The 14,944-nt window shown below is 32.1% G+C and overlaps 1 protein-coding gene across 5 annotated transcripts in view; it reads right to left on the bottom strand.

Annotated features, from left to right (window-relative positions):
* The window catches only part of LOC139086341 (CD151 antigen-like), a 46,898-nt gene extending 37,777 nt beyond the window's left edge, over nucleotides 1-9,121 (bottom strand). Inside the window, exons 1-3 of one of the 5 annotated variants that reach the window (XM_070634765.1) lie at nucleotides 8,686-9,121; nucleotides 7,295-7,578; nucleotides 1,726-1,990 (exon numbers count right to left, since the gene is read on the bottom strand). The gene's annotated coding sequence lies outside the window, so the exon portion shown is untranslated. The remainder of the gene's footprint in view (nucleotides 1-1,725; nucleotides 1,991-7,294; nucleotides 7,579-8,685) is intronic. The other 4 variants (XM_070634761.1, XM_070634764.1, XM_070634762.1 and 1 more) reach the window with 4 other exon arrangements.
* Between the last annotated feature and the right edge of the window lie 5,823 nt (nucleotides 9,122-14,944).

Here is a 14,944-nt window from a genome sequence, read left to right as displayed (position 1 = left end):
AAGAATCTCAACGTCCATCAAAAGTGTTTCTACATCACTTAAACGCCCTCACGTATCTCTTTCGAGGAAAACAATATAAATATTAGAATTAATTAAATAATTTGTAATTCAAATGCGACGCTTAAGTCTTTTTATAGTAGCTTAATCACCGCAACAGCAAGTCTTTGAATCATTTTTATTTAAAAATGTCTGAGGTAGTCTTAATGTGTCATTTTGGGGGTATTTGAGGATGATGTTTGGTGTTTTATATGATGTTCTGAAAGCAGCTATGTGCTGACTATAAGATTCCTTGATTCCATTCAGAAACTGTCGATTCTAGTTGTTTAATATGCAAGTAAAACTTACTTGGAGTGTCTGACCCTTGGACTACACCTAAACGTCATTATCTAATGCCTCCCAATATGCAAAAAAGCACTAAAAATTTGCTGAAATAATCTGGACATTCAAGAGAGTTCACGACAACAAATGCCGTAATGAATTATAAATATTTGGCAAATGAATTAAGAATTTTTTTTGAATCGCATTTAAATGCCGTGTATGAAATCATATGATTTAGTCACATAATAAGTCGATTAATTTAAGAATGACAACGGGTCTGTATGACAGAAATAGAAGTAAATATAATTAATAAGAGTTTTTAGAGTTAGAAGAGAATAAGTAAGGAAATTGATGGGTTGATGGGATTAAGGCGCATTTATGGGACTTTTAGGTTATAAGCCTTATTTCCTGTCCTAATTATTAGACAAAATTGTGACTGGATTTAAGCGCATCATCCCCATTAGAGGAAGCTGGGATTAGTAGACTCTCAGTCTCCTTGAACTTGACATTTATTGCATTTTAAGTTCCACAAATTTCAAGCTTATAAATAGACATATCGTCGACTAATCACAGCTTATTCCACTCAAGTATGATTATTTAATGCCCAGTCCATCTCCAGCTTCTGCGAATTCTCATCCATTCAGTCATCACTAGCCAATAATGGCCAATAATTAAAAATAATACAAACTGGAAATTAACATCAACGTCACCAGAATTCCAGCTAAAAATAACAAATGACAACTCTCAGAATTCACTTTTTTAATAGCTTTAATTGATGACTTCAGCTGCCCACATTCTGATTTCATTGAAAACATTTCAATTTTAATAAATCAAAAAAAATGCCTTATAAATAAATTAAAAAGCTGTGCAGTTAATTAATACAATATGATGATGTGCTGAATTTAGAATTCAACAAAGCAAATAAAAATTACAAGCAATTTATGGTCCGAGAGAAATTCGACTGCATATTGTTTTTTCTACTGTTGTAATTAATGAGTACATGAATATTTTTTTAGAAAATTAATTTTCTATTTGCATAAATAGCTTTTCATACTTAATTCATCATTTTAGGTGTGAATGCTAACAAGCTTTTTCAATGAAAATTAGGCAACGGGATTTGTGTGCGAATTTGAATTTATAACAACTTTTTTTGGGATTTGTGTTGAGTCTGAGGTGTTTGAGTTGACTGTGATTTGTGTGACAAGACGTTTTGACTAGGTTATGTAGGAGTATCTAGACTCTAGAATCGCGAAACATCGAAAAAGTAGCGTTGGGTTAGTGATTAGAGCAATAGTGGACCACCTTTCATTTTTTGCTCCACATCATGTTGGTAAGACTTAACCGAAACCGCACGACATAAGGTTTATGGCATTTTGGAAAAAAATTGACGGCACAAAGGTTACTCACCTCTAGTCTGAGGCATTTTAGTTGGCTGTGATTTGTGCGGTTAGACGTTTTGGTTAGGGTAGTAAAAATGGCTCTAACATCGGAAAAGCAGTAATAGATTAGAGGTTAGAGTGTCGTCCAATTGACTGTAATGCCCCGGGTTCGATCTCAACAGAATTTTTCTGCTTTTTCGCTATTCTAGCCTAATTAATTAGGTTTGTATGACTCGTGGTTAGGTGCATCACATTAATATACCCTGGATCATGTAGTATGCGATTAAATGAGTCTGGAATGTGCATTTAATTAGCCGCTAATTCCTAATTCTAAAAGCATCTAATCACATCATCAATCATCCATAGAATCATTCATCCAGCCACTCAACCCAAAACTCATCAACTCCACAATACATCTTAAACACTTTATTTCCCACAGCGTCAAAACGACACAAATTATCCAGACCGAAACAATCAAACATTGATCGACATACTTAACAGTTTTAAACTCAACATAATATCAGTCTTTTGTGCACATTAAGTGCCATAAAAAGCAGCTAAAGAAAAAAATCAGGGAGTTGAAATATTAATTATTTTAATACGAAGAATTCATGTTTTTACACCAAATAATCGCAAAAAAGTCTTCTTCCTTTCTCTTTTAGAGTCTTATTATTACTTATGTACTTACATAGTTATTAATTTTTCTTATGAAAATGCATAAATGGAACATGAGCTGTTCTTTCTTATGGTTTTACGTTACGCGAAATTAATTTTTATGCGTGTTACTTAATTTCGATGCAGAGATGGGGATTGGTGTGATTTTTGAGTGAGAGTAGGAAGTAACTTGGGATTTTAGACTTGATTTTGATAGGATAGTCACCAACATTCCAAAAAATGTGTCAGTAAGATCAAAGAAAGGCTTCAGATGCGTTGAAGTTGTTCTAAAGCTACACTTCATGGATCAACACAGCAGGAAAGGCCAACCCGAATACCACAGATCGATTATTCGATCCAAAATCCGCCACCTGGCCCAGGTGACCCTAACAGGGTCAAGTCCAACCTGGTGACGGATTTTTGATCCATCAGACGAATTGAAACAAAATCAGGAACCTGGCCGATTAGAGGTCAAAGTCTAAGGTCTGGCTCCAAGCCGGCATGTAAACCCAAACTCAATTCCAAACCTTGCTTCCTCCAACTATCACATTACATATTTCAATCCCCTTAATAATTTTCTTTCCATCATCAAAACACAGTCAGCATTTCACAATCAAAGAATGAATAAAAATTAAGTACTAAACTGAACGAAGAGAGAAATGAGAAGCCAGGAAAACATTCGACGCTCCCTGTTCTGTATGTGCATACATAAATCTGTACATAGAATGAAATAAAAACACGCGCGCAATTTAATTTACATTGAATTCTCAATTATTGGGTCTTTATGTTTGACTCGTTTGTTCATAAAATTGCGATGAAATAAATCTTGGCATTTTATGGACAGAGAATGTTGATATTTTGTGGTATGGTAATTGGGAAAAATTTGAATTATGAAGGTAATGGTCAAATGCAATATTTGCTGACCTGACTCAGTGTCGCAAAGCACACAAAGCGAAGATATAAGATAGGAGATATAACCAAAAAGCACCCAAATTTAATTTAGGCTTTTCTAAGAATCGAACCTAGATTGTTAACGAAGGAGCTCGACAATCTACCATTCGGCCACCGCTATTGATTCACTTCATTGGATAGTGAAGCATTTTGAGGTTTAATGATTGATTTTGTATCGTTAAGTTAATGTCTTTGCTTAAATCTCTAACATAGCAGGAACATGAATATTGCAGCAAGTACGAAAAGTGTCCAAGACCAACCCAAGACTTGGGAATACTCAGGAATAAGGTTTCCCGAAGTCTTGACCCTGACAAATTCTCGATACCGACACTTTTCGAGCTGTCACTGTTTCGGTCTTGGTCTCGGAATCGAGAGTCCTTACTCAGAAATACTCAGCAATACTTAGGAATTATGCAGGTATTATGCTCTAGTAGTTGAGCCTACGACTAACTCTTTATTTACATTTAGACTTCACTTCAATGCCTTCAATTCGAATATTCCAATCCATAAGGTATCCAGAGCAAGAAGCCAGTCTCACATATATCCAATAAATGCACACATTACACTCAAAAGTAATTGCAAATGCATGTTTAATACATGACTTTACCAGAAAAGTCATTAAGATGTCAAGATTAAGTTTCATTTATAAAAAAATTTGAGTCATTCACAAGATTTGCATGAATGAAAAACTCAAAAGGCCATAAGACAATATGTGTACATTATTTAAACTGTTCAGCAACAGAAAATATCTCTCAAGTTACAGATCAATTGCTTTATAATAACTCTTTGAAATATCAAGTTATGTGCTGAACTGTTGATGCATAAAAACGTGATGTTTGACTTATTTTGTAGTCAACGATAAGTTCCATAAAATCAAGCGTAAAAAGGAATTTAATTTCTTCATTGGAACTGAACTGTAAACTGAAAATTTTTTGACCAGACTCGTGCGGCTTTATCAAAAAACAAGCAAAATATAGCAAAATACACGTGATTAATGCTTAAATTGAAAATTTTCTGCGCTTTTGTTTTACTAAACAGTAACAAAAAAAATGTTAAAGGTGCGACTAAGGCATGAGGTCGAATTTGTGATTTCTACATGAATGGCGATCGAAATCTTTTTGTCTAATTTGACGTAAATTTTGAGTGCTTTATGATGAATAGGATGTAATTAAATCATAATTGCAGTGTATGAGACGCGTGGGAGGTATTGTACTTAATGGAAGACTTTTTATATTGAGGATAGGAGCTATTAATTGTAGAATTAAATAGAATTGCATTGTTTTCATGTATGGAGTATTAAATTGCAGTTCTGGCCTTTTGAACTTCCAGTAATTGCATCATAAATCCTCAAAGCTTCATTCAATTTGAACGGATTTGTTTCTTTTAGAGAATATGAAGAGATTGAGGGAAATAGGAATTGAACTTTTGATTTTTTTGAGTCTTGGATCTTCTGGCAATTATTTACTAGCTTCCAGGATCTCCAAAAGCTACTTGGAGCAGAACAGTGATGAAAGAATGTCAGCTCAACGTGGGAACAGAGAATTTATACAAACTTGGTGACAGAACCAGTAGCAGAGTCAGATTGAAAGCCTTTTGTAGTAACCTAAGCACCACATAGGAACATAATTACAGTAAGGTAAGTATAAGCTCACAATATTTGCAGGATAAAGCCGCTAGGGCGTCTCTATGTCACTAAGTTAACGCCAAAACGTTGGAATTACAGATAGGACGTAAAAATGCCATGTTGACTGTTTTTGGTCAATTTTGACAGCCAAATTTGAGAATTGATACTTTTTGATGATCCTGTAGTGACTAATAAGAAGCAAGGCCTAAAATTTCAACAAAATTGCCAAATTCAGTCGTTCTATCCTGTTAACAATGTATCAAATTGATCTATATGATCAGTCGAAGTGACCTAATTCTCATGACCCCAAAAACACATTCTAAATCAACTCCATTTCCCCCAAAAACATCAACAATTCAACTAAATACCTAACACTTTACACCGCACACTAATCAAATTTCCTATTCCAATAAAGTGTTTTAAAAATATTTTATTTTGTGTCATGTGTGATTTGCTTATCAGCACAGCGAAACACATTAACATTCATAGCTTTAAACTAAAACAAAAGCGGGTCTGAAATTATTTTTATCGCACACGACCTTCATATTTGCATGCACATAATGTGGATGTGAAGTTGATAATGTTTTGAAAAATATTGAATATTTTAGAGCGTTTTTGATGTCAATTTGTAGTGATGATGAGGGGATGTGGATGGGGATTTTTGAGGGTAATTTGAATTATTGGCCCCCCGACCACCCATCCCCCTCTTCCTCTTGAAAGTCTGACTCTTGGTGTAGCCAGAACCTCTGCTAGGATCACAAACTCAATTAGAGTCAAAATCATCGACATTTGCAACTACTTTGCCTCCACAACCTCCTTCCTAACCCTCATTTATGTCCAAAAATCCACAATTCCTACAAATTTTCAAAAACCTCATCTCCCCCAACTCAAATTCCTCAATTTTTGAATGTCAACTCCGTCCACAAACCTCATTCCACTAACTCTGTCTATATTTCACACTGCGACACCTTTTCATCGAGTAAATAAATATAATTTTTTGTGTAAATGTAAAATGTACAAGAAAAAGACTAAAAATTTGATTTATTATCTCACATTTTGACTTTAATCACATGGTTATTGATCTTTTTTTTTGAGGGATGTGTTCATTCATGTTCTTTTTGCTCTTTTGCGTTAGGTCTGAACGCTCTTAAATGTTAAAAAAATTAAAATTATTCTTGTAAAAAAGAGCATAAAATTGGGGGTTATTTGTGAATGAGGTGAATTGTTTGGTCATTTTAGTGTTCAAATTTCTGAGTTTGATGACAATTTTAGGGGGAATTATCGAAGCCGAAATCTGATTCTGGAGCTGACCGAGTGTCAAGTGTAAACCTTATCTTCTAATATCGCTTCTACACCGCTGGCAATCGAGCATTATGCCTAGATAAGACAATTTAACAATAAAATTAAAACCTATCCAACACACGTTGTCTGAAGCTCCACAATCAGACTAGGGATGGTAAGGCTTACAATCGATCATTTCCGAATTCAACTGGTACAAAGAAAGCAATGAATGAGCCATGGCACACAGGTTGTCCACCACTAGGGTTTTCAATCCCGGGATCAAAATGTATGTAATCCCGGGATTGATCCCGGGATTGAAACCCCTATCCACCACTGCTCTAAATGCATTATAGTAGACACTAAACGGACAGAACTTCTTATTAATCATTAATGTACTCTTTATGCTAGGAAACCTTCATGGTTTCGAGCCTTATGTGGCGGCTAATTACATCACGGCTCCTTTATGTCCTTTTTGATGTTTTGCTCATATGAGGTGACGTAGACCTGACAATTATGTAGTCCTTTATGAATAATCCCTAATTTTTTGATTAACTAGTTGCATGTCTAGTTCCAAAAACGATGAATGTAGACCAGAGATGGGTAATTTGTGTACCGCGGCACACAAGTGGCTTGATGGTTGACCGTATGATCGAGGCTAAGTGCAAGCTATGCCGCCGCCAACTAAAAGATTGTCCACCACTGATGGAAACATTGTGCGATTTAAAGGCCTTACTACGAGACTTACAGCTACTCACATTAAATCCTGTCGTTTCAAGGATTTCACGAAAGTCAAAACAACTCAAAAATACTCAAATTTCTCCGTTCCCCAAATAACTAAATGACCCTTCATCTAAATTAATGATTTCATCACGTTTTACATTCTGAATACAAAAAAAAAAAATTATTGGAATAAGTCCAAAATCGTATGCACATCAACACACATCCACAGCACACAGAATCTGGTGATTCTTACAGCAAAACAAAAATGTTGTTCGCACGTAGGTCGAATGAGATGAGTTGAGATGGATGAATGATGTGTACGGTCGAGTGAGAGGAAAAGAAAATAACAAAATATGAAATGCCTCACCTTGTCTGATTAACGTTCTATGTTTTGACGTTTCCCGAGAAATAAATCTTTCACCAACAAATTGTTTTTAAAACTTTTTTTTCACTGACTACTTTGTTATTTGATCATAAACGTTATGGGATGAGTTTTATTATGTTGCGCCGTGTTATTTATTATGTCCAATATGAACTGTTTTTATGTTGAGATTCGTAAATTTATTTTCACTTTCGATGAGGTTTTTTTGATTCACTTTTATGCTTTATGATTTAATTTTGTCAATGTTCACTTTGAGATTTTGTAAATTGCTAGAAAAATTTTAATTATTAGGAAGGTTGTAGGAATTTTGTAAATTTTAATTTTAATGAGAATCGATTTGTTTAATTTGGTCAAATGGTCAAATTTGTTTTACTGATTTTTTAAATGTGGAAAATTGAAAACCTTGAAGAAAATTAGAAAATTGATTTTTCAGTGTCAAAATACATTTTTTTTTTCAATTTCAAACATTATTTTTAATGTTTTTGTCAATTTTAAATAAGTAGCTTAACAAAATGTAAACATTTAAATTTTAAATTTTTAAAATATAAGTCTTAAAAATTTTAAAACTTTGAAATTTAAATTTTAAATTTTTATTTAAAAATTTCAAAAACGTTGATTTTAAAATTAAAATATTTAGATTTTTTGAAATTTTAAATTTTTAAACTCTAAAATATAAGAATTCTAAAAAATAAATAAATCCTTAAAAGTTAACTTTTAAAATTTAAAGAATCCAAAACTTCTGAAGAATTTTGTTTTAAATTTTTTTTTTTTAAGACTTTGAAAAATAAAAGTTTTTAATTTAAATCCTGATTTAAACTATTTAATTTCTCAATGTTGAAATCTAAACAATTTTTGAAAATATAAAAAATCAAATTTTAAAAGTTTAAGAATTCAAAATTTCCAAAATATTGTCAAATTATAAAATAAAAATAAAAATTTAAAACACAATTTTTAAAATTTACAATTTTTAGTTTGAATGATTTCAAACCTCAAAGTTTGAAAAATATTTGAATTTTTATTTTTTTTTTAAATTATTGTTTTAAAATATTGTTTTCAAAATTCCAAAAAAAAAATAAAATTTCTCTTCTATTAAAATTTTTAATTAATATTTTTTAAAAAATCAAAATTGCAAAAAATTTCAATATCAAATTATAGTTTGAAAAAATTAAAACTTTTTTAAAATATTCACAAAAATTTCATTAAATTCTTTTAAAATTCTCCAATTCTCATTTTTTCTTCCAATTCAATTTCTAGATTTGACTTGAATTATTATTATTAAATCAATATTAAAATTCCTATTGTTTTACATTTGACGCAAGATTCAATAATTCATTATTCAAAATTACAAAATAAGTGATTGAACTAAAAAAACTAACAATCCTTTGTCTTAATTCAGTCTCACTAGTCACTATGACTCCATATATCACAATAAAACTAATAATTTCCAATAATACTTCAAATAATTACACACTTAATAATCCAGGAACAAAATTTTTCACACTTGTTGTATTACTGACATTTGCTACCCATTTATATCGACTGATGGTCCATAAAAATCCAATAATTATAAGCTATCGATCACTAACAACGCAAAATTTTTAAACATCTTCTCACATTTGCTTAATTTGCAAATTAAACACACATTTGCGAAAAAAAAATTAATTAAATTTTTACCCAATATTTACGTTCAAAAAAATCACAATTTTTAAGGCACTCGGCACAAGAAAATTGAATTTATAAATATTTACAATTCTCGCACGAAAAAAATAAAAAAATCCAATTACGGATGCCGCGCAACAACCGACTGTATTGACGGAAGAAAGTAAACTGATCGATCGTGCACACTTAAACAGCTGAGTCTGAATGTTTACTCAATGCTTTACTGCGCAATGCGGATGCTAACAAGGTAGTAAATTATACGACCGCATAGTTGGACAGCTGATAAGATAGGAAATTTACGAGGGTGGAAAATGTCATTTAAAGGTGATAAGCATCAACTTTACCCCACATTTACTAAATGTCAATGAAGTTTATTGATTATTTTCGGTCAATTAAATGCCGACACATCAACTGCTTAGCCGATTATTGCATGACATAGTCAATGTTGCACATTTTGTATACAAAAACTTGATCACATATTCGTAAAACATTCAAATTACATCAAAACATTCAAAACATTCAAATCAAGCATAGAATAGTCATATATCTTTAATAGAACGAAGACATAAAAAAGTAAATTTATTGCCGCATAACATGAAAGTCATGAATCTATACAGTTAATAATGTTTTTGTTTACATAAGCATCGATTGGCTCACAATGCATATTGTAATGTTTATGATGTTCTTTTTTATAATGTTTAGATTGTACCATATGCCATGATCATTGACTTGCGATTGTACATTAATAATAATGATAATATTAAGTAAGGTAATTTGTAGAACATTTGTTATTTATTACGGTTAATTTAATTTAATTTGAATGTTTTTAGAACTGGAAATTAAAGTGCGTTGGCTCATTTGTTGTTGCTGTTGTGGTTTTATGGAGGGATGAACTTGTCCTTTTTGGGATTTAGTTTAATAAGTCAATTAAATATTGAAAAATTCTGAATTTTCTTCTTTTTTGACATTTTTCTAGATTTTTTTGACTTCTGGTCTAGGCATATAAATTATTTGGGTATTTAAAGTGTCTATTCCCTCTTAAGAAGGGCTCGATCAAGATCCGAACTGTTTCATATTCTGCATTTTTGGTACGCATGCTTGCGTTATCGAGAGTAAGTGCCAAACAGTCCAATGTGTCCGCTCGGTGACCACTACGTCGTCATATTAACGGTTTGACAGTTGCTTTGGTGACATCTAAGCATTGCATTGTGCTGCTCGGCTGCATTAAGTATATTCCAAAATCCTAGTTCCAATCCTAAATTCTTAACTCTTCTAAAACTTCAGCAATCACATTCCAATCATACCAACCTAAATCCTCAACAACATGATTGATTCATAATTAAGAATATGACAATGAATAATTATTTGGCACACATGTATGTACGCGTGTTTTATGACACCCGATAACATTGAAATTTGTCGTCAAAAATAGAATTCAAAAAAAATTCCTAGATAAAATTCATAATTATGAGACAATCTTATCGATATAATTACTGATATGGAAATTTAATATTCTGGTGATTCATGTTGGGCAAATGGGTTGTAGTTTTGGATACTTTTGGGAATGTTATGGTGGGTTTTAAATTAAGTTTTGAATACTGATGTATCAAAGGAGACATTAATGACCGAGATATTCTATTTTTAGTGATGGTCTATGATAGATTCTTAAGAATCTGGGGTTTTGAGTCATATGGATGCGAATTTGTCAGTGTAAGAGCAAAGAAATGATGACCGAGCGGTAGGCAATGGACCGACTTCTTAAAGCATCTTTTAAATCGAGTAAATGGGTTCGATTTCTACCAGATATAGATCAATAAATCAATTTAAATCATTAAAAGTGTCACAAATTCCGCTGATCGATCTATTTGACAAGCTTCCAGTTTTAGGCGGTCTCCATTGATGCTCGGGATCATCCACTGATGGACGCGATTATTCACTGATGTCCGTGATCATCCATTGACGTCCGTGGTCATCCAATGACGTCCGCAATCATCCACTGATGCCTGCGATCATCCACAGATGCTTGCAATCATCCACTAATGCCTGCAAACTCTCATCAAAACTCAAACACAAACAATCATCCACATTAGACCTGCATTATACAAATCAAACAACACAACAAAAAGCTCCAAATCAAAATGTATGTCACTAAGTGCCGACATTAAAATGAAAAAGAATTTCTTTATTATTCAAAACATGTGAACCATTTAACATCTACTTAAATTGTGTGTGAGTTCATTAACTAAATTGAGGTGCGTCATCATCACAATGAATTTAAATGGAAATGAGCATATGCATTGATTTAACATAATTAAGATATATCCAAAGTATTTTTATTTCTTTTCACTTTAAAATAACATAACAATTTATATGATAATCCTGTGGTGGCATGAAACAAGACATCATTGTAAAATGCTTAGAAGCATAAATTAGGTGTTGGGGGTGTTGGTAAGTGACGTCAGAAATGATGTTAAGTATTGAGACATTTCAAGCAGCTTATATTGTCAAATTTTAATCAAAAACATGCAATTTGAAGCATTTCAAACAGTCACACAGCACCAGACCAACCTTATACCCTACCCTACTATCATGTGACTTGACATCATTTACGAACACCCCCAAACTCCATTCATAATCCCCTGCATTATTCTCTAAAAGTCAGAACGTGTTAAAATCCAAAAATTTACCTGTTTGACATGCCTTCCCTGCTGTTTTCCTTATTATTTGCACTCAATTGACATTTGTCATGTCTTCCTTCATGTTTTGGACATTAAATGCTACTTCCAGAAAACAACATTAAATTCATCGCACAAACGAAAGTGGAAATAAACATAAAGAAGAATACTTATTAATGCATCTGCATCAAACATATTTTGGGGCATCCGGAACATGTCAGAACAATTAATATAGAGTAATATTCTAACATCTGGAACTGCTCAATACGTCTTCAATAATTCGATTATCTCAAATGAGTGAATTAATTGAAAAAAATTAAAATGAAGTGGATTTGAAAAAAAAAAGTTTATGAGTACTGGAAGTGATTTGATGTTTCTATTTTGGGAATAAACTGTAGTCGGAAGTGTTGCGTAAGATGGGCAGTTAGACGAATTCTTTGATGGTTTTATGTGATTTTGAGTATTTTGTAGTTCTTTGAAGAATTGCATCATGGATCATCATTGGAGATATTTTAGATGATTTATTGGAGTTTTGTATCATTGATATTAAGGATCTTAGTGACTTATGTACAAATCGTGTAATCAATGCAAAATCAAGCACTAGGTCGGCGTGACTTTGATTTGGTGCCGGATTTAAATAAATCGGGATTCGGGAATAGAGTCGTGAGTCAATGTGACACGGTGGCGGAATGGTATAGTACTTCGGTATCTAATTATTGCAATACCAATCTTGCGATTATGGATTCGAGTCTCGGTAGGAGAAATCTTTCACTTGCTCTTTTTCGAATCTTACGTACTGGAAACGCTTAACACAGTCTTAGTAAGCATTACAGGCAGTGAGGTCTTCAAAGGAGAGGTTCAGGTTCCACTTTGAACTGTAGGTCTACTGAGTGCAGAGGTCTAGTGCAACCTCACGCCGCAAACCGACCTAGTGCAGCTTTGGAGTTTGACTGATGTGAATGATAAATGCAAATTTTTAAGGTTTTTAAGATTTGAACATGAATAGCAACCCTGCATTTCCTGCATTTTAAATGCTCAGGCTTGCAATTTTCGACTGTACCTTATAGTTCATCCAAGGCTGTATGCCTGGATTCTGACAATCCAAAACATTTGCGATCTATGAATTCTCCCAGCTTGAGCCCGAATCTGGATCAATCTTCTGACTATTGTCTACTAGTTCCGTTTATAAAGCCCAACACTGTCTCTTTAAAAAGTTTCCAGTTATTGATACAACAAATTCCCAATTTCAATGTATTACCGACTTTTTAGCGCATTTTTGAAATTTTTTTCAAAAAGGTAGCTTAATAAGACACTTTGTCTGTTCGGCTGTCGATAAAAACTTTTTAACTAGACATCGTAGAGAGCTCGGAATGGTTTTAAAAGATCAGTTCCATAAAGTTATTGCGGCCACGGCCATTTAAAAGTTTCAAATCAACGCATAAATAGTATAATTAACAGTTTTTCATTTTCATATACAACAAAAACAACAACACGTTTTTTCATTGTTTTACAGTGTACTTCAATGTTTTTCGATGTTTTAACAGTGTTAAATGAACAAAGTTTGAATTTTTTTGACCGTTATGTAGTTTAAATTATGAAAATCCGTTAAATGATGAAATTCTTAAAAATCTAGTATGATGACTTGGAATTTACTGGATCTTGTTTTGTGGGTCTGGAAGTGACCTGGATCCTACTGGATCTTGTTTTGTGGATCGGGAAGTGACCTGGATCTCGTTTTGAAGGCCTGGAAGTTACCTGGATCCTACTGGATCTTGTTTTATGGGTTTGGAAGTGATCTGGATAATGCTAGATCACGTTTTTTAGGTCTGAAAGTGACTTAATAATCAATTACTGATCGCTGGGACAAAAATGCGCTTAAGTCCCTCGATCAATAATACGAGGACTTTTGTAATTTTTTAGATTCATAGTCGATAATGCAGTCTGTAGCTAAATCAGAATATTCCATTTACCCCTACTGGTTATGCAATCACTCAAAAACAGAGCTCGAAGTCGATTCAGATTTTGTATGGAAAAGTAGACTCAAGTCGACTCTGCTCAATATAAAATTAGAGTCGACTTCAAGTTCTGTTCATCCAATTATCAAATTTAAGGCCTGGAAACTCCAAATATTCACGAATATTCCCAAAGTACATGAAATTATTCTTAATATTCGTAAATATTCCCATTTTGTATGCAATATTTCCTTTATTACGGAGTTTCGATGCTTTGTTCAAATTTTCCTGAAATATCAAATCTAAAAACATCATAATTAAATTTTTTTGTAATCATAAAATAAATACTATATTGAAAATTTATTTCATATTCACTTTTAATGAACTTCCATGCGTATAAAAATTCATAAGTTGTTTTCAACATGAGAACTGATTGTAATTAATAAAGTATCGAGTCACAAATTTTGAGGTTAAGTTTGATTTTGAAATTATTGTTTTAGGGCGTTTTGAGTGCTTAGTTATGCCTTAGTTTGGGGATTCGAACCTCAAAGTCAACCTTAACCTCAATTTATTGGACATATTTGTTATTTTAATAAGGAATGAATTTAAAATTAAAAAGTTGTGATTTTAGGATATTTTTTAATGCTTAATATTGTAAAATTTTCCATGTTTTATTCCTTTAAAATCTTGATGGATTTAAAATTCATTTTTTTTTTGTTTCTATGGCTTTTGCTAAAATATACTCAATTGAATTATTGTTAAGCTTTCTGTTTCAATTAGTTTTCTATTCATTTGGAAATCAAAAAGAGTGAATTGTCTAACAATTAAGGCTTTTTAGGCTAGCTTTATTAGATTACAAACAGATTTTTTTTTTATTATTTTTTATTTCTAATAAAATTTTTTTGAACAAAATTTTTTTCATATTTTTTTTTTAAGTTTTTTTTATTTATTTTTTTTTCGTCAATCAAACCCAATTTGAGTTTTTTTAATTTTCAACAACATACATAGTCCAATTAAAAATTAGTTTTAGTTTTCATTTATTGGCATGGATTAAAGCTTTTTCAAGAAGATTTTCGACAAAAAAATTGAAACTTTTTTACGTACATTAAAAATTATAGTTTTAAGACATTTTGTGAGCAACAATCCAATTGCCTTGATTTTTTTGTTAGAGTTTTTTTGTTTTGCTTAAAAATTTGAAAAAGCTTCAAGAAAAAACTTTCTTTTATATCGATTTGACAGTAATTCGTTTAATCTTGAGACGGAAAAATTGCGATGCATTTGTAAATTGTATTTATTGGGAAATTGAATGATTAAATTTGGGGAAGTAAATGATTAAATTCTCTATGAAA

Source organism: Chironomus tepperi, unplaced genomic scaffold (genome assembly GCF_022539635.2).
Source record: "Chironomus tepperi strain 1889 unplaced genomic scaffold, CSIRO-AGI_Ctep_v1 contig_85, whole genome shotgun sequence".
NCBI lineage: Eukaryota > Metazoa > Arthropoda > Insecta > Diptera > Chironomidae > Chironomus > Chironomus tepperi.
The sequence above is the reverse complement of the archived record's forward strand: the minus strand, read 5'-3'. Positions and strand labels throughout refer to the sequence as shown.